The 20,960-nt window shown below is 40.6% G+C and overlaps 1 long non-coding RNA gene across 1 annotated transcript; it reads left to right on the top strand.

Annotated features, from left to right (window-relative positions):
• Window positions 1-5,881: 5,881 nt before the first annotated feature.
• LOC138066574 (uncharacterized) lies at window positions 5,882-16,952 on the top strand. The gene is made up of 3 exons (XR_011139886.1): window positions 5,882-5,973; window positions 8,328-8,446; window positions 16,813-16,952. It is a non-coding gene; the product is annotated as an uncharacterized lncRNA (long non-coding RNA).
• Window positions 16,953-20,960: the final 4,008 nt, after the last annotated feature.

Below are 20,960 nucleotides of genomic sequence, written 5' to 3'. Positions count from 1 at the left end.
TCACATGAGTACTTGTTAGCTGAAAATTGATAATTTCACTGTTGCTTAATGGTTATATTTCAGTCACCCTTTTCCAAGGAGATACTGGAGCCAGTTCACCATGAACAGGACATTGAGTAGCTATGATAAGATAGTCATGGAAATTTGATTAGGAAATTACCTCCTTCCTGTGCTATTCTGCTCCCAGAACAGAACTATGCTGTTTGAGAATGGAAAGGATACTTCTGTAGCTCATAATTATATTCCTACGGTTAATCATTTACTTTAGAGCTGTCAGTTTGGCCTCTTCAAATGCCCAGTTTGGATTTTTTTGAGTATCAAATGTGTCTTTGGACTTGTTTGTGGCTTTGTGTCATATGGCACAAGGGTTAAAAATGGCATCCTGCAACAGCCTTGTGCACAAGTTTGTTGTCAGTTAAAACAGGATTTTGCTGTTGCAGTGCTCTGAGATTCTTCTAAATCAGTTGATTCCTGTGAGAAGCTTCAGGCCGCATCCTTTGTCGGGGAAATGTTTTGTAACCTTTGCTTTATGTTTTAAAAAAATATGCATATGTATGTATTGGTATTCAGATATGTAATTTCATAATTTGGTGCTTTAACAAAGAAATATTCGTTCCAAAGCCTGGTTTTCTAGTTATAAGAATTACTTTAAAAAAACCTTGTAGTCAGTCTGTGGCTAGAGATTCTCCAGTTTTACTCAGTGAAAAGGTATTACTTGGAGCTGGGTAAACTGAGGTATTAGTCCATTTGCTTCCAAAGAGACTTTCACTCTGTTTTGAGACCTTACCTCCCAGTCTAGTTTCTTTCCGTGAATGAGGTTGGGGAGAATACAGCTTCAGAGAAAAAATAATTTTGATTTCTGAGCTCTTTAAAGCACAGACTGCTATTTATTTGTAGTGTTTAGCACTGTAGACTCATTTGAATAACAACATTTCCTTATCTTAAGAAGAAGGGTTCAAGGGAGGTGACATTCCTCTCAGCTGATACAAATTGATATCTACTTTTGATCAGCTGGTAGTTTGGTCCTGTTGTTATTGCTGTCATCCTGACTTGGGCTCACTTTTCTTTTCCTTCTAGGGTTTAATCCAGTGGGATTTAGAACTAAGCTAGTAAAAAACATATATCCTGAATGGGCTGTGGTGAAGTTAGGCACAAGCTTTGTTTACCAATGATTATTGTGTTTCTTTGTTTGAGAGACATTGTCTTTTACCACTGGGGGGAAAAGTGTATCTCTAGTCGTTCTTTGGGAGATTTGGCTAGGTTATTGGAATTTATGGAGTTTGGACGTGAAGATGAGAATGTTTTTAAATATGTTTAATCTTTCTTTCCCTCCTAATTAATATTTGGAAATGAGCTGTCATGCACTCAGACTCACTTTTTGTTTTGCTCCTAGGTACCGATTTTGACTAGTGTTAATCAGTGATATGAATTATTTAGTGAAAATATTCACTGTGCTTCAGAAACAGCATTTGTAGCTGGGCTGCTGTGTACTTGGACAGACATTAAAAAAAAAAAAGATCACTTTTGAGGGAGTTCTCAGAAATCTCAGAAATGTATTTAAATATCGAAATTGTAAGCCCTGAATGTTGTAGAGAATGTCATAGTGTTTTAGCAATATTTACTCTAATGTCCCATTGAATTGCCTGTCAAAGCTATATTGTGAAACGTTATCTCTGATTGAGATACAACTTGGAAATACCAGGTTTTTAAAGAATCCCTGGGGCTCTGAGTAAAACTTTGATGAATAATCCTATGATTGGACAATTTTACTGGTATACATTTTCTGTGCAACATCAATCTGCTTTTTATGTTTTATAATAGAAAAGATAGGTTCTGATTATCTGTTCTTAGTACTTCATTCAGAAGTCTTCCCGTCTTCAAAGCAGTATGTCACCTTTAGCTAATTAAACCTCTTCACACATCTTACATCTGGAAGTGTGAAGCATGTTTTCATTTTACTGTTGAGGTATCTTATGGACAGAATATAATCTAATACCTCCAAGACATTTTCTTCAAAGGGAGTTGAGGATGTTTTTTCTTCTCTTGTGCAGTCATATCCTAAAGGACAGGCAGAGACTTGCCAAAGAAGAAAGTGGCTTTGGAGGGGGGAGGCAGAAGGTTCCTGGGCAAAATTATTCTCGTCTCTTCCTTCCTTTGGCAGAAAAGTGGTTTACATGGATTCTCCAAGAATCCTAGAAAACTCTCACTGCCAGAACGCCAGGTAAAATGTGTCGGCTGTTGTGTGTCTGGTATCGATAAGCTGGAGCAGAGCTGAGACAGGAGAACTAAGAGAGAAAGTTCTCCTTATGCATTAGTGGGAGGACAGACTGCTGTTAATTCAGGCTGCCTATCTGAATAGCTTTTATTTCACTATGCGTGGCTCATGTAGGTCCATTTATATACTTCTGAACTGTAAAGAAGCCTTAAAGTACCACTAGATGGTATTTACACCACAAGACAATTCAGAGATATAAAGAAGCCAGAATACAAGTGAGAGCTAGATTCACATGAAGCTCTGAGGAGAAAAAAAAGTTTTTTCAGGTGTTGATGGCTCTTGCTTTTGAGAGAACTAAAATCATGCAATAAGGTGTTACCTGCACAGAGAGAGAGAGAGAGAGAGAGAGAGAGAGAGAGAGACTGCTGACTGACATCTAAGCACGAGCCAGGAAAATCTTACAAATCTACAGCAGTATTCTGAGCTACACTAATTTTTCATTTGGATTTCGGTGCCGACAGCAGTATAGAAGCTTAACATATTTTGATGTAAGGAAGCAGTCATTATAGGCTGGACTTGTACCTCATGGAACTGCTATTAGGATATTATCAGAACTGATGTCTTTTGAAAAAAGTTCCGTCCCTTGAAGCTAGGTTAGATCACTTTTGTGATTAGCTCACAGCATTATTTCTCTTTCCATGCACAGACCACTCAGCTATTCTCCCAGTTGCATTTAAAAAATAAGATAAAGGCCATGAACTTGCATGGACTAAGCCCTCCATGGTCAGAGCAGTGGGAGTACTAGGCATGCTAAATCAGGATTGTGCTGCCTTATCTAAACTGGGAGTTGCCCAAGTGTTCACAAACCAACTGTGAATTCTCACCTTTTTGTATGTGGTCCTGAACAATATTCTAGCTACAGGCCTAGTTTCTGAGCCTGTAGATCTCCATTCCAAACATTACTGCCATTTGAGAAAGCAGGAATGGGAGTAGCTGTTCTTTTATTTGTCTGTTGAGGAGACTGCTCCATCCTTAAACTTTGCTAATGTAAAAGAATGAATGAAGAAAATTCTCTCTAGTCCTAGAAAGGATGTTGAGTGCAGCATTTTGTTCTTCCAACACAAATGGGTGTCTGTTTATGACGAGCAGCAGTTGTGGTCTGGTCAGGGGAGCACAGTTCTGGTGTTCAGACTAGCTTTGCAGAACTGAGAGGAGTCAGCCCATTGAGATTAGTTTGCTTTGGGTCATTGTAATAGGAAGTCTGGCCGAGCACAGGTTAAATCTGCTGTTCTAGCTCTAAACTTTCCACTTAGATCTACTGGAGTGGGATGGGGGCAAAGGTAAAGAGACAGTCATTAGACCGTGTGACCGAAGTATTGTTTAAAAGGTGACTCTATATCACAGATTGGTGGTGATTGGTGGCTGTCTCATTTTCCCCCTTTCCCTCCCTAAGCCCCCTAGAAGGTTAATATAGTTCATGTTCTTAGACAGCGGTCATAAAGAGCGGTACTGCACCCTTTCCTCAGGATGTATCCATGGCAGCGTAATCTTTATAAAGACCGTGTCCTGAACTATGAGATTAGGGTCACATTGCCACACATGGAAATGAGAAACCTCTCCCCACGCTTCTTGTAAACGTCAAAACTAAGTGATGAGTTGTATGAAAGGTGAGGGGAATCTTCCCACCCTACCCATGAACCTTTTGCCACTGCATTGTGTGGAGTGAAGCACACTTTGCCTGGGGTGATAAAAGGCATGCTTCTATTTCTGCTGTTTGGCACCGCTGTCTCCCTGCCACAGGTTCACGATGATAAAAGGACTGCGAGCTCCTTAAAGCAAGTGTTGACGGCGGGGGCCGTGCTTTGTCCCATTGTTGTAAGGCAGACCGCACTGTCCGGGAATGAGGAGTGGCTCCTGCTTGTAACAGCCTGTTTGTGACACCTTCCCATCTATTCTAGAGAAGAAAAATGGGCAAGGTCACACGCTTCTTCCTCAGCAACACCCTCATTACCTTGAAATTACAGTTTCCAATGGGGCATTCTTCTTGCTCTGTGTAATTTTAAATTATGGCTCGACAGCATTTTTAGGGTGGTACCTTCTACCTACTGTAAAATGTTTGCATTGGAGTTATGTGGGCTTGTCTCTTCCACCCCCAGTTCTGAGGCAAATTTAGTGCTATGAAGAAATGCAGGTAGAATTAGCACAAAACCTAAGTGTGCTTCTTCAGCAAAAATTTCTGCTGAAGGGCCCCATCTCTGCCCTGATATGATTGAAGAGAAAACACTCGTTCTCAGTGTGCACAGAAACTGCCAGTGAAGGTGGCAGAAATCATTTTATTGTCTAGGGTTAGGTCTAACCAGTTCTCTTTGTGCTGCTAGTCAAAAAGGCATCAGACATCACCAACTTTTGAGCCACTACACTAACCTGATCCAGGACTGAGCCAACAGCCTGATTAGCAAAGTGCCCTGCAGCTTGTGGCTGGCTCTGAGGTATCTGGTAAGATGTAATAAAAATGTGGTATTGCCACTGTGACCAGCGGGTGTCCACACACATACCAGATCTGTGCAGTAGGATTGTACTGGGGTGCACTCATATTTTTTCCACCCCTCTGAGGAGCTCCCTAAGAAGAGTACAGGCCAGCCATACAAGTGCTCTTTTTTTGTAAGTGGGCTGGAGAGCAGTAAATATGCCCATTCCCTCCCTTATAAACCCAGCATGTTTTTTTTTTTCTTTTCTTATTTTATCCTTGTGCACCTCCAGTCACGTTCAGGGAGAGAATTTGATCATCAGCTGGTACTTTTTGGCAGTTTGGTTTACACTGGTTAGCAATTTGTCCCTGTTCCTCGGGGTGGCTAAGAAGGTATTCCAGGAAGACAGAAGTATATTGGAGTCTATTTTAACACCCTGACACAGTCACTTGTATCTGCAAGCACCTATGAAGCTGAATAGGCTTGTAGAGCTAGACTCACAAAAGACTTTATGTGGGTATGGCAAGACTCTAATGAAATTTAAACAGTGACTTCTCATGTTGCAATTTCCCAAGCCCCTGCTTAGCTACCACCTTAACCGGAGATCTCTGAAGGTCTGTGGTCCCCTCTGCTTTCAACATCAAAGTGTTCCTGGTCCCCAAATCCTTGCATGTGTCTGCCTATAAGCACTTCTGCCTCGTGCCAGTATTTTTGAGAGGGACGTGAATGTCCCTGATAAAATTTTACTTTTCACTAAAGATTGCTTGTGGCAGAGAAGGAAAGCTGGGTACAGAAAACTCGTTTTCATGTTTTGCTCCCAGGGCAGTGTGTCCAGTTTGTCTAATGGTACATAAACATAGTGTTTAACAGAAATGTCTTTGCGATTCTTGGAGTAGGAAGCCAGAGTAGCTCTTTCCCTACACTGACTGGTTGTGTTCACTTTCTCTGGCCTATTCATCTATGCCCAGGACTATGGAGTTTATTTTGGGAAGAAGCACATAAAAGTTGGGAGTTACTGTGCCTAGATCAAGATGTGGGGCTATGGCTTTAGCATGGATTCTGGCATATTTTTGAAAGGCTAAAGCTGAGAGAAGAAACTGGTGTGATTATTAAGGGAAAGGAAGATCACACTTTTCCTATCACTTTTTAATCTGATTGCCTGTTCTCGCCTTCCTCTGCCCTGCCCAGGCTATGAATAGGGAGTTTGGAGGTGTTTCCTGCAAGCGGGTCGCAGTATCATTGCTGGAGAGTCTCCATTACAAGTGAAGAACCCGGGCTGGATTAAAAGTGGTAAGTTACTGGTGACTGATCTCGGCTGATGGGGGAAAAAATGACTCTTCTGTGAACTGGGCTAGCTCCCAAAAAAAGAATCCACCGCTTGGGAAAAGAGATTAATGAAGTACATTCAGCAGCTCTGCTGGACAGTGGACAGCAGTTTGCACTGCAGCCACCGGATGAGGCGTTTCATTGTGTCACCGTGTGATTATTTATATCTTCCGTTGACTAGCACATTTGTTTCTCTAAAGCAGAGTGGGTGTATGACTTGCTATTTTTTATTCTGTATTAAGTTCTAAATATAAAACAACACAGAAGGGCGTGTAGGACTGTAGTGCTGACTGATTTGTATGGGATGGGAGGAAGCTAAGGAACTCCCCCTGCCTGTAATGATCCCTTCCCTTTCTAAACATTAAAAAACTTTTGAGCCAAGAAATGAATTTTCCTTTCTGCCTGGATGCAGTTTATTAAATGTACCGTTTGCCATAGTCTCCAGAATTAAGACCATTCAGGATCTCTTTTCTCAGGCACTTTGAGGAATTTTACCAATAAAATAATTTGCAGTACTACCTGTGTTCACGACTTTTGCTAGAGCAAGCATATATTCTAATATTTATAAGCCTCTTTGGGAATAAATAGCAAGGAGGACTAAGTAAAACGTATTTTAATGCTGTTGAACTACAAAGTGAAGTCTTCTTGAACCATAACTGTTAACAGCTTATGGAAAACTCACCTGATTGGTCCTTTATACTAGGAGAGGAAAGTTCTCTTAGTTCTTTCCTTTCCTCTCTCACCAAGTTTTTTTCAGTTTCCTGCATAAAATTGTATTTCAGTCTTGTAGCAATTGGAATTTTAAAAATGCAACATGACTGATACTAGATATGTATAAACCTAACAACTGTATGAATTAAAAAAGATGAAGCATGGTGCTGCTTCTGCAAAATCTGACTAATGCCAAAAAAAAAAAAAAAAAAAAGGAAAAAAGGAAGATAAGTTCCCATAGTGGTCCCATATTACTATTTAAGATGTGCAAAATGTCTGGCTCGAAAGGCCTCCCTAGTTTTGAGAAGACTCAGGGTTTATGAAGAACAATGTTCTGAGGCTTTCCTACATCCCTATCAAGGAGGGTTTCTGGCACAAGGAATTCTCTTTGACTTTCATCAGGACAAGGAGGCGATACTGGTCTCCATCTCATAGGACACTGATCTTTACCAGACCCTGAAGTCTGTGTCCAGCGTTAAAGACAGTGAACAACACTCATGATATTTAGTAGTCATAAAGTATTAAGTATTAAAGTACTGAAATAAGTAGCTGCCTGAAGTGCACCAATTTTTCGAACCAGACTTTGTCTCTGATAACCCAAACGTTTGTTCTTAGCTCTTTATCACAACGTTGCTCCTGTTTGCTTTACCTTTGCCTCTGCAAATTTGAAGTGCTGAGCAGCAAAAGAAAAAAGCACTGGAAATCAAGTAGGAAAGTTGCTGCTGTGAGGGACCTTTGTCCCAAAGATTTAGATTGATTATAGAGAAAATCCAGATGTGATATTCATTGAAATACCAAATCTTTGGAAATTTGCCTACAATTGATGTGAACTTGTGCCTATGTAAATGCAGGAGTCCTTCAACTCTAGTGGTAGATAATATTTCTGTTGTATTCTTTTCTTCAGCTTCCTCTGGCTAGGCTGGTATCTTTACCTGGTATCTTTTAAGCTGAAGGCTATATGATATTCACAGTTATATGACAAGATCTGACTCTAATATTAATGAATTGGACTATAGGCACCAGGTTTACAAAGCACAGTTTGGCTGAAGTAAGGCAGGTTCAGTTACTGTGATTGAAGAAGTATAGCAATATGAAAGAAGTACGTAAGGAAAAGCAATCAATATTTTTATTGGCTGAAAATAGGAAAAGACTGGCTGATATGACCAATTCTATGAGCAACTGTTTGTGAAAAGTCCAAAAACAGGTGGCAGAACCAAAAGAATTCTCCATCCATGTGTTTCCATTTCAAAACTAACTTAGTTGAGGAGACAGTTAAAGTGGCTTTTTACAACCACTGTGAAGTAGAACTTGTTAACACTCTTCAATTTTCGTATGTATTTTCTTTGATTAACAAAAGACTATTCCTTTATATGTAAACTGTCAGAATAAATACTGATTCTTTAAGAAATATGCAATGGAAAGCTCTTACCATTTTTGTCCAGTTATACTCATGGAGACTTAGGGTATGCCTAATGCCATTGGAGTTGTGTTTGAGTTGAATTTCAGGCAAAATGTCTGTATTACACCTTTTTGAAAGGTCATGAAAGCGTACTGGGTTCAAGACATCCATGGGACCTGACTGGCACTGTCAATGTTGTCTTTTGCAGCGACCTGTATTCAGATTGCATACGAGTCCCATCTACCTTGCTGGTAGGTGATATTAGCATCCTGGGTAGGGATGACCCTACGGTGACTGAAGGAAGGACATCTGACAATTTTCTACCAGGTATGGTCATTGAAAGCACAGATGGGATCTGGAAGCTGCAAAAGCCCTACCATGTTTCGGTTATCAGAGTCATGGTGGCACTCTGGGAAACTGAGTTTTCCTCCTGGACTCCCCAAAAGGTAGTCCAGGCCCAATTTGGAGAGCATCTCCTAAAAGCAGGCATTTGGGAAGTCTGAGGTTTTCCGACACAGCAAAGTAGTTCCAGAACTTTGTATAACTTTTCTGTGATCCTCAGGCCAGACAATAGTTTCTTCCTCCTTATTCTATCTTCATCGATATTTTAATTTTTTACATAATTTGGTATTTTTAACTTTTGATGTTTCTTACCACATATCTATTTTTTCTTTTTGTCAGTTGCGGAAGTTTCTCTGCATTTAGTAGACAAGTTGATTCTTTACCTGTTCTTTGCTCTATAAGGCTTTGACAGAAAATGAATGCACATTCTGAATACACAATAAAACTATAGATCTGCGATTGTGAAGTGGACCTCCCTTCTTATATCTGCTTTGATTCTGGTTAGCATTTGTGTAATGGAGTCCATTAGGTGTTATGTTTTGAGGAGGGGAAGGAAAAGGATTTCCTTACCAATGCAAAGATAATTCCCTTATGGAGTAAATATCTGTTCAATAGAGTCATCTTCAGGCTGCTTTACAGGGAGTTATTCTCCTTTTTATTCTGCAATACTAGGTTGTTTGTTACAGCATGTTGTAGAAGCATTGTCCTGCTGCATGCTTATCAGAGCTAATAAAGACTTGTTGCGGTCTGTTAAGCAAATAGGAAGGACATTAGCTGTTAGTAAAACAATTTACTTCTGAAGGTTTGAATCTTCCTTTAATAATCCAAACACGCTGCCTTTCACCATAAGCACTCTGCTACTGATTGTTGCTATAGCAGCTATATTGTATTGAAAAAAAAAGCTGATTACAGAGTTAAGCACAGATTTATTTTTAAACATAACATTCTGACTGATTTCAGAGGGCAACTTGCATGCTTAAATTTAAGTATATGCTTAAATATCTTGTTGGAGTCAAGCAAGTCTCAGAAATATTATTATGCACGAAGACAATCTTAAATTTAGCTGAGCAGGAGTGCCTCTTTAATAGTCTGTTGTGGCAATAAGCAATGGAAACTATAATCTAGCATTCAAAGTTAATAACCTGAAGTTAATGAGTGCTTATTTCAGTTTTATATTTAGAAACAGTGGGATATCAGGAGCTGTGCTAGAATAGAAAAATAAGCACACATTTGCCAAGTAATGCATGAAATCACAAAGTTATTGCACCATTCAAGTAATAACATTACTGCTGCGTTCAGTGGGAAGTTGTCTTTTTTGGTATCTTATCAGCCATAGGCGTATGAATAACCTCACCCATGACAGGTCAAACTGTCCTGCGTCTAAACCATTAACAGTTAAAAGTGATGAAACCTTGTCCCAGATACTGTTGGTGAATTAAGGGCCATTGCCTCACACTTTCAAATACCTACTTTCTAGTTCAGAGTCTACTCAAACATGTGCACTCCTGTAAGGTGATTTGTTCATACCTTGATGTCCACAGCTTCCGATATGTCTCACCTCATCCTTGCCTTGTCTTCACATTGACCCTGATAAACTTTCCTCTATTAGCTCCTGACACACAAGATTCTTCTTCCTGCTTAGTTAACTTGCATTCAAAATTTATCTTCAAAAGTGGGTTAAACGAGAAAAAGCCCTTGTTATTTCCAGGATAAGAGTGTCCGCACATGGAGAGTTATGAAAATATAATAAAACTCCTACTTTTGATACTCTGTGGTGTTTGTACAGCTACGCAGGTCATGCATCCACTTTGCTCCTGCATAGTTTGCTTTAGGTCATATCTAGATTTGATTGGTGTATTCTGCTGGGCACTAGATGACTAGGCTGGTCATGAATTGCAACAAGGCGGGCATGAATTGCCTTAAAAAAAAAAACAAAACTAACGTGATCGCATCTGTGACTCACCTGTGACGTTTTACTGACTACCTTGCCCTTTACACTAAATAGAAGCTACATTTAAATGCGGCTGTATGCAATGAAAGATGCCTGCAGATGCACAAAGGCAATGACCAGCATTTTAGAAACTGAAGGATAAGTGAATTCCCCTACGACAGGATGCACAGAAGTAAAGGAAGAGGAGGGTGCCAGTTGTGTCTACAGCAGACAGCTGTCCTGGAGACAAAGTGAGAAAGCGTGAGCTGATCCTGTTCCCATTGAGGCTATTGGGAGACACACAAGGGCAGTCACACTGGATGACAGTGCAGATCTACGACCAGAAACCAGATCTCCCAATTTCCCATCAAAAGTCCAACAAATAGATTTGAAATATTTGCTATGAATCTAATTTCATAACTTGTGAATATGCAAAGCCCCCACAAATGTTAATGAACTAATCATCCAGCCGACTTCTGGGGTGAGAAAAATATGACCTGTATGTTACAGATATGGAAAACTGAGGCACAGAGAATATCAGAGATTTAGCTAAGCCGTTTGGCTCTGTGTTTAATGAATACACTTATGTACAAAATTAGCCAGTTAAAAAAAATTGTTTTATTAATTGTTTTATTAAACAGAGTTGTTTAAGGAATATATTGATCTCCAAACCTTCCACCAGTAGGTTTCTGAACTTAGTGTAGGTGCATCAAATTAGCTCATTTCTCTCCTGGTTAATATTGTTTTCCATCCTACTTAATTACTCAGATACCAAGATAATGAGGTGATGATAGTGTTACTATTAAAAAAAACCAATAGAAAAGAACAGAACAGAGAAACTCGTATGGGTGCAAAAAATATATTGAAATTGCCATGTGTTCTGTTACAATCCATTAGCTTAACGATCTTGAATGCCATCTTTATGGGCTTTACGGAGTATAGTTCCACTGCCTTTAGCTGAGTAACTCCTGATTTACACTGATGTGTGTAAAATCAGGCTGTATTTATAATTTGATTCTGTGTGTACAGTTGGAAGCTCATTTTTTCTAGGCTGGTGTTTTAATATCAGAGGCTCAAAGAACCTCATGAACTTGTGTAGGCTTTGCTCCTGCTTAAGGCCAGAGTAACTACACTTGAATATTTACTAAATTTGTCCTTAGAGCCTCTGATGGTGGGAGGCTCCACTCAGGCACTCTATTCCAGTGTGTCACTACCTGTACTGCTAAAATGTTTTTTTGCTAATATACAGCCTGATTTCTCCTTGCTGTAAATGAAGGTCATTATATCTTCCTCCCATGCGTGATGGTTGGGAAGATCATATTCCTTCTTTCCTCTTTTCAGTAGCTTTTTATGTATTGCTAGATAATTTTTGCAATGCGCAATTCTTCATTGTGTCATACTTTCTGGATCACTCTTGTTGCTCACTGCTCTCCACTGAATTTCTTCACATCCTTCATGAAGGTGGTACCCAATCCCAGCTGCAGTATCCAAGTGAGGCCTTGCCAGTACAGAATAGGGCAAATGAATTCTTGGTGTGTCTCATGGAAACCAATCCCGCATGTATGTCTTAGTATGATATTTGTCATTTTGGCAATTGCGTGGCATTGCTGATCAGAGATCAGTCTGATATATTGCAGCCTTTAGGACCTGTTCCTCTGAGAAGTCTTTTCCCTATTGTTTTCAATAGACCTTTTCCAGTTCTGTATGACAGTCCTGTTCCTATGGCTCAATACATAAAATGTATTTTTCAGGAAAGTACCTCTGGTTGAAATGGTACGGGAAGGGAAAAATGGTAGCAATGGGAAAAGGTAAACACTCTATCAGCGAGGAAAAATTAGCTCAAACACAAAATGTGCACTGGTTTCTATCTGGTTCTGCATCAGGAATTTGACTTACGCTGTGATGTTTCGATTTCTCACTAAAAGGACACAGGAGAACTGTTGCTGGCAATCCTTTCATAAGTATACTCCCTCCTCACCAGCACCTTACGATGTTGAGAAAGAAAACCACGCCTCTGTGGGAGGACCTCCCCACCCTGCCCCAAGCCCCCAGTATTGGATTAATCTTGAAATACTCACACGGGCAGTAAAAATATGTCAGCCTTGCTGGAACATTTTTCTCAAATACAGTCTTTGCATTTGTAAGAATTCCTTCCTCCTCCATTTACATTGGTGCGATATTAGCAAGTCCTAGTAATGCTCTAGTCAGTACTTTGACTTTCAGTACTTTCCAGACATGAAACATTATTATTGAGGTGATAATGAATGGTACTGCTAGTATTCTTGAATATTCTTAATGGTTTCGAAAGGTGATACATTGTTTAATGTTCAGCATTTTAGTGTTCTCCCATTAATTTTTATCTCCAAACATAAAATTAGTCTTTTTTGTGTGAATCATGAAATTGCTGACATGGATATTGTTTGCTCCTCTAAACAGTAATTTTCAGTTCATGGAGTTGTCAAGAAATTTCTGTTACTGGTTTTTTTATTTTATGGTGCCATTAGACAAGCTATGATAGGGATAGCGTTATTTGGAACAGTACGCTGGACACAGATGAGCAAAGATAAAACAAACAATCCTGTGCTGCTCCCGATCACATCTAACCCAGGTGCACTGCCTCCCTTCCCATGCCAGCTGCATGCTGAGCACATCTTCACCGTGGGATGCAAAGACTGACAGAACCAGTTCTCCTTAACGTCTTTGGTTATTTACAGCTGGACACCCACAGGGAAGAGATAGTTTGATATTTTTGAAATTCCAAGAACGAACACACTGGTTGAAAGTACAGACTGTACCTTAAGTTATTATTATTATTTCCATATGCACATATATGTGTGTGTGTGTGTGTATATATATATACACACATATATATCTCAGTAAATATATATCAGGTATGTCAGGTTATATATATATTTTTATGCATCAGGTAACTATTCCTGATGTGCCAGTGGTACCACTTATTTAAGACAGGAGCCAGCGTTGCAACAGACTTAGTGCCTGAAGGTCTCGATTGCCATTTGGTTGTCTTATCGACTTGAATGACTGGCTTTTAATTCTGGTTCTCGTTTTTCCCATCTGTAAAATGAAACAATATTATTAACTTCCCTCATCTCAGAGACAAATGCTGCCTTGAGGTAGCAGCCTTGAGACCATCCATGCAAGGCTTGTACTCAACCTTGCAGTTTATCTGCTCTCCTTGCCATTGGTCCTCATCACGTCTCTACTTACTTTAAGTTCAAGATTAAGCACTCGAACCCAGAATAAAAGCTTGAACTATAGTACTGCAGGGGTATTTGCCTCCTTGTACCTTCTAGTCCCTTGCTTTGGTCTTTCCTAGGCACCCTGGACTTTTTTTGTAGGGAAATCAGTGCATGGAGAATGGGGAATGGAGGTAGAAGATGGGCAGGGGAAAAGGAAGGGAATGATGTGCTTCTGGGTCGTACCTCAGAGTGAATGCGAGATGTGGCTGGAGCGTACGTTTGGCCCTGGCAGCTGGGCAGCCCTTCTGTTCCTCACAAGCCTGGGGAAACCCAGAGTCACCACGGTCTATGGCAGGGCAGGCAGTGTGCTGGCACTCCTAAATCCCAAACTGGCTGGCTAGTCTTCCTCTCAGGTAGGAATAAGGAAGATGAGATGTAGATTTACTGATGAGGGAAAGGTAATGGTCTCCATCTGCTGCCCCAGTGGACACACATGGTCATGTGCCTGCGGGGAGACCATACGGCTGCACCCTGCTCACAGTCTCCAGGCCTGGGGTGGCTGCGCAGCATGCCAAGGGAAGGATTTCTTCAAGCTAGATGGAAGCAGAAATGGAAATATGTGGCATTCCCTGGCACCTAGCTCCGTGCTTAATTCAGGGTGGGGCATGTGTGGCTTCTGCAGGGCACCCTCACCAACACTTGAATCTCAGTTTACAAGGACTGGTATAAATCAGCTTTTGAACAACTGCCAGCATCCAGAGATAACTCGGTATTTGTGAAGTCTTCTATGATGAGAAGTTTCTAGAAATTTCTTCTTTCCTTTTCCATATTAACAACAACAACAAAAAAAGCCAGCTTTCACATTTCTGTAATTTTCCACACCTGTGAAATAAGTCTTTTGGAATAAAATACCTCTTTGCTATATATAGCTGAGGCAGAGATCTTCCAATATTTAAGGCTCATGGTAAAAATCAGAAGCATGGGCAATATCGGATACTTTTCTCCAAGATTTTGGAATTGTGCAGTAATATCTGAGTCACTGCTTCTATTAAAAACAAACCAACCAACCTGTCTTTGTGACTTGTCAGCAAAAAATCTGAGAACATGAACAAATTTCACACCAAGGGACCAGGACCAGGAGCCTAGAAAGCAAAGAATAAGACCTCAAATTCTACTCTTTGAAAGAGCCCATGTTTTTAAGCTCCCCTCATAGCCCACGAAGCCACGGGTGAGAAGCAGGCGTGCGGGGAAAGAAGGTCCTTTCAGCTGCTTTGGGGTGGCAATGCTGTTTCTGACACTGACCTGCAGCTTTTCTTCACGGTCTCTCAGACACCAGCTTTTAACCGTGTTGACATGTCGCTGCCTCTTGGGCACTGCTATTTAGTGCCATGGCACCTAATTAAACCCTGGGAAGGAAAGTGCTGGTTAAGCGAACTGCAGCTACATCTGCCAGAGCTGCGCTGCTTTTTGCGCAGGCCCCTGGGACCTTTAAAACCAGAGCGTAGTTACTTGCTGGCTTGCCTGAAGCTGGTGAGGTGCTGGGGAGGGCTACTCCTGGCTGGCTTGCCCCAAAGCGGCGGCTGAGGCCATGGTTACACACTGGATGCCCAGCCCCGTAGAGCCTGGCCAACAGGTCAGTGGCTTATGGGCAGCCGGTTCCTGGGAGGGGTGGAGGCTGTTCACACCCCACTGTGGGGACAGGCTGACCACCGGACTCTCCCCTGCCTACCTGGAGGAGGTGTAATTTTTTTTTTTTTTTAATCTTTTTCTTTTTTTTTCATGAAAGAAACTGTTGGCTGTTAGAAGAATCACTAGATGGCAGTGCATCACTGCAGGACAAACCACCTCACCCCTGTCTCTGGGATGGATATAGGCAGCGTTGCCTACCTGTTTGTTCTTCAGCTGTTTGCTTCCAATATTTACCGGGGTGTGGGGGGAAGGCTTGGTCTGTGTTAATAAAATGTGATTTAGTGTAGTTTCCCTCTCTAGCCTCAGGAACGCTAACCCTGAATCATTTGTTTACGGGATTTTGTGGTTAGAATATGACCTTTATATGACCTGATCTTTTAGTGCGTTCTTCTAGCTGGCTTCCTCCTCCTTGCTGTCCCCAATACAAGATACTTTGAAGGCACAGCGGAAGAAGTGGGTTTGGATGTTTAGTTTAAGACTAAATTCCCCAAGTGGGTGCTGTTTGGGAACCCTGGACCAGAATTAGGCTTCTAAGTTCATAAAATGAATGAAAATAAAAATAAATGGATGTACTAAGCACGTAAAAGACTAATAAAGAGTCATCCACTGACATATGAGTATAGATAGCATTGTTTCCTAAGCAGTAATTTCAATAAATTAGTGCTGTTATGCGTTGCAAGTAGCTTTCAGTAGAAGTATCTTTAATCAGATGCTTGACCAAAATTAATTTCAATCACCAGGCCTACAAAATTGGGCTGAAAATCTCATGACTACAGATTTGCTTGCAGTAATTTAATGTTTCTATGCCTAGGCAGGATCTAGAATTTCATAGTTTGGTAGAAAGGGTGAATAAAACAATTGAAAAAAAAACATTTGAAAATGGATAAGGTGTTTACTTTGGTTGGAGTCTCAACTGAGGAAATTTTGTTTGTTTTACTATCTGTTCAACAGATTTTAACGTACTACTGTTTCTGTCTTCAGGAAACATTGCCAAGTAGTAGCACTTGGAAGGAGCGGGTATTTGAGCTCTTCTTTGCGATGTCAGAGAATCAGTCTTACCATTGTGCATTTTTGATTAGTAGCTGATGTAGCTTCAGCACAGTTACAACAGGTAGAAATTTCATTGCTGGGAGGGAGAGACAAACTTATAAGGTTTGAGAGAAATTGCCTCTCATGTGCATACATGACTTTTGGCTTAATGCTGGTTTAATCCATTTTTGTGTTGCAACATCATTGAAACTAAAAGTATTTTAGCTTTAAAAGTGAAAGCATAAAAATAGAAGTGCCAGAGCCATGCACAGTGTCCTCTCTTCTCTTATTAAGGGGGTTGGTTAGTTCAGAGCTGTAGCCAAATGCTAGTAAAGGATGGTAGCTTTGTCAGGTAATTCAAGTTTACCAACAGTCACTAGACACAGATTTTCATAACTGCTTTATTGTATTTCCACTTTAAATATGCACTAGTTATTTAATTCTGCAAGATCTTGTTGCAACTAGAGGATGTGATACTTCACTATGCTTTGTTCTCTCTATAGCAACTGCAAATGGGTCAGATACCAGTGCAACCTAGCATGGAGTACTTACAGGAAGGCAACTGCCCTCACAACGGTGCTTTATCCTCACCTGAAGAGCTCCCATGCATGATGCCTTTTACGACAGTACTAAGTGCTGAAGCCAGGAGGTATTGTGCAACACGTTACTCAGTGGTTACTAAACCTTGAGGAGCCTCTGGATCTGTTACAGGCTTTATTAGAGGCTATCAGTTTGGATGTCCTGGTTTTAGGCATGTTCCAGCCCCATGTTCCAGGGCCATGTAATTATTTCAGGTATGTTATGGTTGTTCCCCATACCAGCATGAAGTTTCACAGAATCACAGAATGGCTGAGGATGGAAGGGACCTCTGGAGATCATCTAGTCCAACCCCCCTGCTCTAGCAGGGTCCTCTGGAGCACATTGCACAGGATTGTGTCCAGATGGCTTTGGAATATCTCCAGGGAAGGAGACTCCACAACCTCTCTGGGCAACCTGCTCTAGTGCTCTGTCACTCTCACAGTAAAGAAGTTTTTCCTCATGTGCAGACGGAACTGCCTGCGTTTCAGTTTGTGCCTGTCTTGTCCTGTTTGTTTTGAGCCATGCTCTAAGTCCATGACTGAGAGAGTCTGGGTTAAGGCAGTCTGAGAGAAGTGCTTTGGAGAAAAAGGGGATGCTGGCAAGAAGGTTGAACTGTCTGGAAGAGAGGAAGGAGGTTGAGGGCCAAATACAGGCAGAGCAAATACTGGCTTTGTTCAGTGGTAAAGTAAATTCATTTTCAGCAGGTCGGGGTTCAGGGAGAGCTCAGAGTGGGTACAGATATGCTGGGAAGCAGCGCATTGTGAAGGAGGAGGTATGTCCAGGTACCTTGGTGCAGGAGTACTTTGGTGTTAGGTACTTGGTGTTCCACTTTATATGGCTTGTAAGGCTTCTTACCTTGTATATGGAGAAACAATTATATGGTTGAAAGTCCACATGATTCAGTGCTACAACTAAAATGGACAAGATGAAACAAGAGTAGAAAATAAGCCAAGTCTGCAATACAGTGAGAGTAATTCTAGACTGATTGTTGAGGGAGAAAAACCGGGCACGTTTAGGCATAAAGTTAGAGTAGTGCTAGACAGATTAAATGGAAGCGTGCATTAGAGTTTTGTAATAGAGACACTGAGGGTGATTTTTAAGGCCGAAATGCAATTTACACTTCTGAGCATCTGCTTTGCTGTGTCATAACACTGTGGAAACTGGGATGGGGGAACTCTAAACCTAATCTCTGGTGCCTGTAAATCTTGTTAACAGGATCTTTTCATTCCTACAGCTGTCTCAACCACTGAGAGGTGAGAATATTTTTTTGCTGTTCTGAGGCATGATGTTTCACATATTCTGCACAGTATCTACTGAGCAACAGGATCATAAAATGCAAAGAAATTCTTCTGAACGTCTATTTCAACTGCTGGAATAAGAAGCAGTGTTGTCATTGTGCTCTCTGTTAGTACTCGTTTCTGCTAGTGAACCGATGTCCGACCAGTAATCCACATTAATTGAATCTTGGTCATGTATATGTCTGCTGGAAAGAACGGACATTGATTATCACTTCATTTTGGTGCAAGTGAGTGTCTATTCAGCACTGTCTAATAAACCCACAATGCTAATCAAAAACTTTATGGAGATGTTAACATATAACCTTCACCTGGAGAAATAATGTTTTTATCTCTGTGGCCATATTTACAACAGCAAGTAATTCTGTATGAAAGGAGCAGATCAGTAGACTGAGGCAGATGAATCCCCAAGTAATATATCTAAACTATTGATGGTTTGGGTATTTTACTCCGGACTAGATTTAACCAGGCACCCTGATATCCTCACCTCACATGTGGTTTGAGGCCATCTGAAAGTCCCTGAAAGTCATCTTAAGATCACTAATTCAGCCATCTATTGTCTATGTTATGGACTAGAGTGAATTTGGTTCCCGTGTGGACGGAGGAGAGCTGGATGATCTCTCTCCTAAGAGCATCCAGTTTGAAGGTGCTAAAAACATGCTGCAAACTCAACTGACATATGGTAAGTCGGAACGATCGGAACGTTCCCTTTAAAACGGCACTGCTGCTCTGAACCAAAACGGCAGTGTAGACACAACCAGGGCTGTTTCTGGTGAACACAGCAAGGGCTGGATGTCAGGGTCTAACACTTCTAGTGTCTAACTACATGCCGTTTTGTCCTTGAATCATTAAAAACTCCACAAGCAACAAATATGTCTGTCTGCAATATTGCCTAAATCATCTCTTAGATCACTATGGCAGTTAATCTTTTCTTTTCCTTCTAAAATACTTGTCATGACACAATTGTTAGTTCATGTGCCCTCAGGATGTTTCTTAGACTGCTTTTCTAACCTGTTAGCACAAAAAACCTTCTCTTTTGAATCTTTGAACACAGGGGTGTGCTTATATGAGTCATACATACTCTCTTGTTCTGCAGCATTGTACATTGATTGGAGTTATTCTTTAATTTAAGAAAGGCTAACTGACCATGCCTTCAAATGCATTCATTGCCTTTGCTTGCCTACCCTTAGAGACCCAGAAGCTGATTTTGGAGGAGTGTGGAGCAGTACCAAGTCTGTTCATAGCACTGGTGGCCATACGGTTTTAGCTCTTGTGAATATTACTGACTACTCTAAACTGGGCATCTCTAATTTTTTATTTTTTATTTTAATTACATCTGTAAATAAAGAAATGGTTCTTGATTTTATTCAGCAATACCACCACCACACAATCTGAGGCTGAGTTAAAAAATTAAATCGTATTGTTGCTGGTAATGGGAGAAGAGAGAAGAAAGAAAGAACAGCTAGTGAACAGATTAATACTGGTATTTTCAGCTCAGGGTGGTCACCTTAACTCAAAAGCTTCTCAGATCACTCCCTGTGCGCATATATACCTATGTACCTATATGTAACAGAGACTTGCTTTAAGATAGCAATTACTTCACTGCTTTCTCTTAGCACAATTTATCCATTCTTCCAGTCTAGGATGAAACAACATGGAACTTGGTGATTTTTATCCTTTATACACTTAATCTTGTCTCTAGTATAATTTATAGCATTTCAGAGCTGGCCCCTGTGCTGTAGTCCAGGGTAGGAACTGGACCAGAGCCCTGATGTTAGAACTGGGAGCATGAACTAAAAAAATAGAAGGCTAAAAGGGAGCTCTTGGTTTGCTGATTCTGGTCCCTCGCTACCATAGACCATCGTGTCATCATCTTTTTCACAGACTGTTCAGCCTTCATCTTAAACCTAGGTGAATATCTTCTCCTTAATTTCTTCTCAGTTCTTTGAACTTTCCAGGACCTCGCTGATCTGCTGGTTAAAGACCTTCTGTTTTCCAGATTAAATTTATTCAAAGCCCTTTGTTCTTTGCCAACACTATTCGTTAGCTTAAACATTTTTTTTCTAGCCTTTATTTTGTTAGGCTAAAAGTTCTCCTCGTCTGCTTTTGTAAAGTGAGTTTTCCATTTGCCTGATTAGTTTTAGCCCCCCATCCCCGACCCCAATTCCCATTTGATGCAGAGGGGATTTTTTTGAATGTAGGTTACTGGAACACAATATTGTACACAGCATCGTAGTGCCTTTGTGCAGTGCTGTTCAGATTAATACATCTCTGCCTTTTTTTGGAAACATCTGCATTTATGCTGCTCAGGATTGCATTTTTGTTTTTGCATAGGTTTTATGGTCATTCTGTGATTAGCTAAAACATCTAGGTCTTTTATTTTGTCAGTTGTTTCCAAATGATCATTTCCCAACGGTGATGGCAAGAGTATGATTATTAGTTTGTATGTATTTGTACTATTACTTATCCTATTTCCATTTCTCCACTCTTCAAGGGCACTCAGTCTCTCCTTGAAGATATTCTGGTCCTCCTCTGTACTAGCAGTATCTCCTAACTTTGTCAGCAATTAATTTCATTATGCTATTCTTATTTTTTGTTATCAAGATCAATGATAAAAATAGTAATGAAAGATTTGTTCAAAGATCAGGAATTGAATTAGACTCCTCTGGCTCAACATGTCTCTTCTTGTGCTGTCTACAGGCACATACAGGTTCCTTATCATTGTAGCAATTCTTATCTTCTCCAGCTGAACCACTAATTTCTTATGTGCTTCTGTA

The sequence above is a fragment of the Struthio camelus genome, chromosome 3 (assembly GCF_040807025.1).
Source record: "Struthio camelus isolate bStrCam1 chromosome 3, bStrCam1.hap1, whole genome shotgun sequence".
NCBI classification, from domain to species: Eukaryota; Metazoa; Chordata; class Aves; order Struthioniformes; family Struthionidae; genus Struthio; species Struthio camelus.
This window is presented reverse-complemented; position numbering and strand designations above follow the sequence as displayed.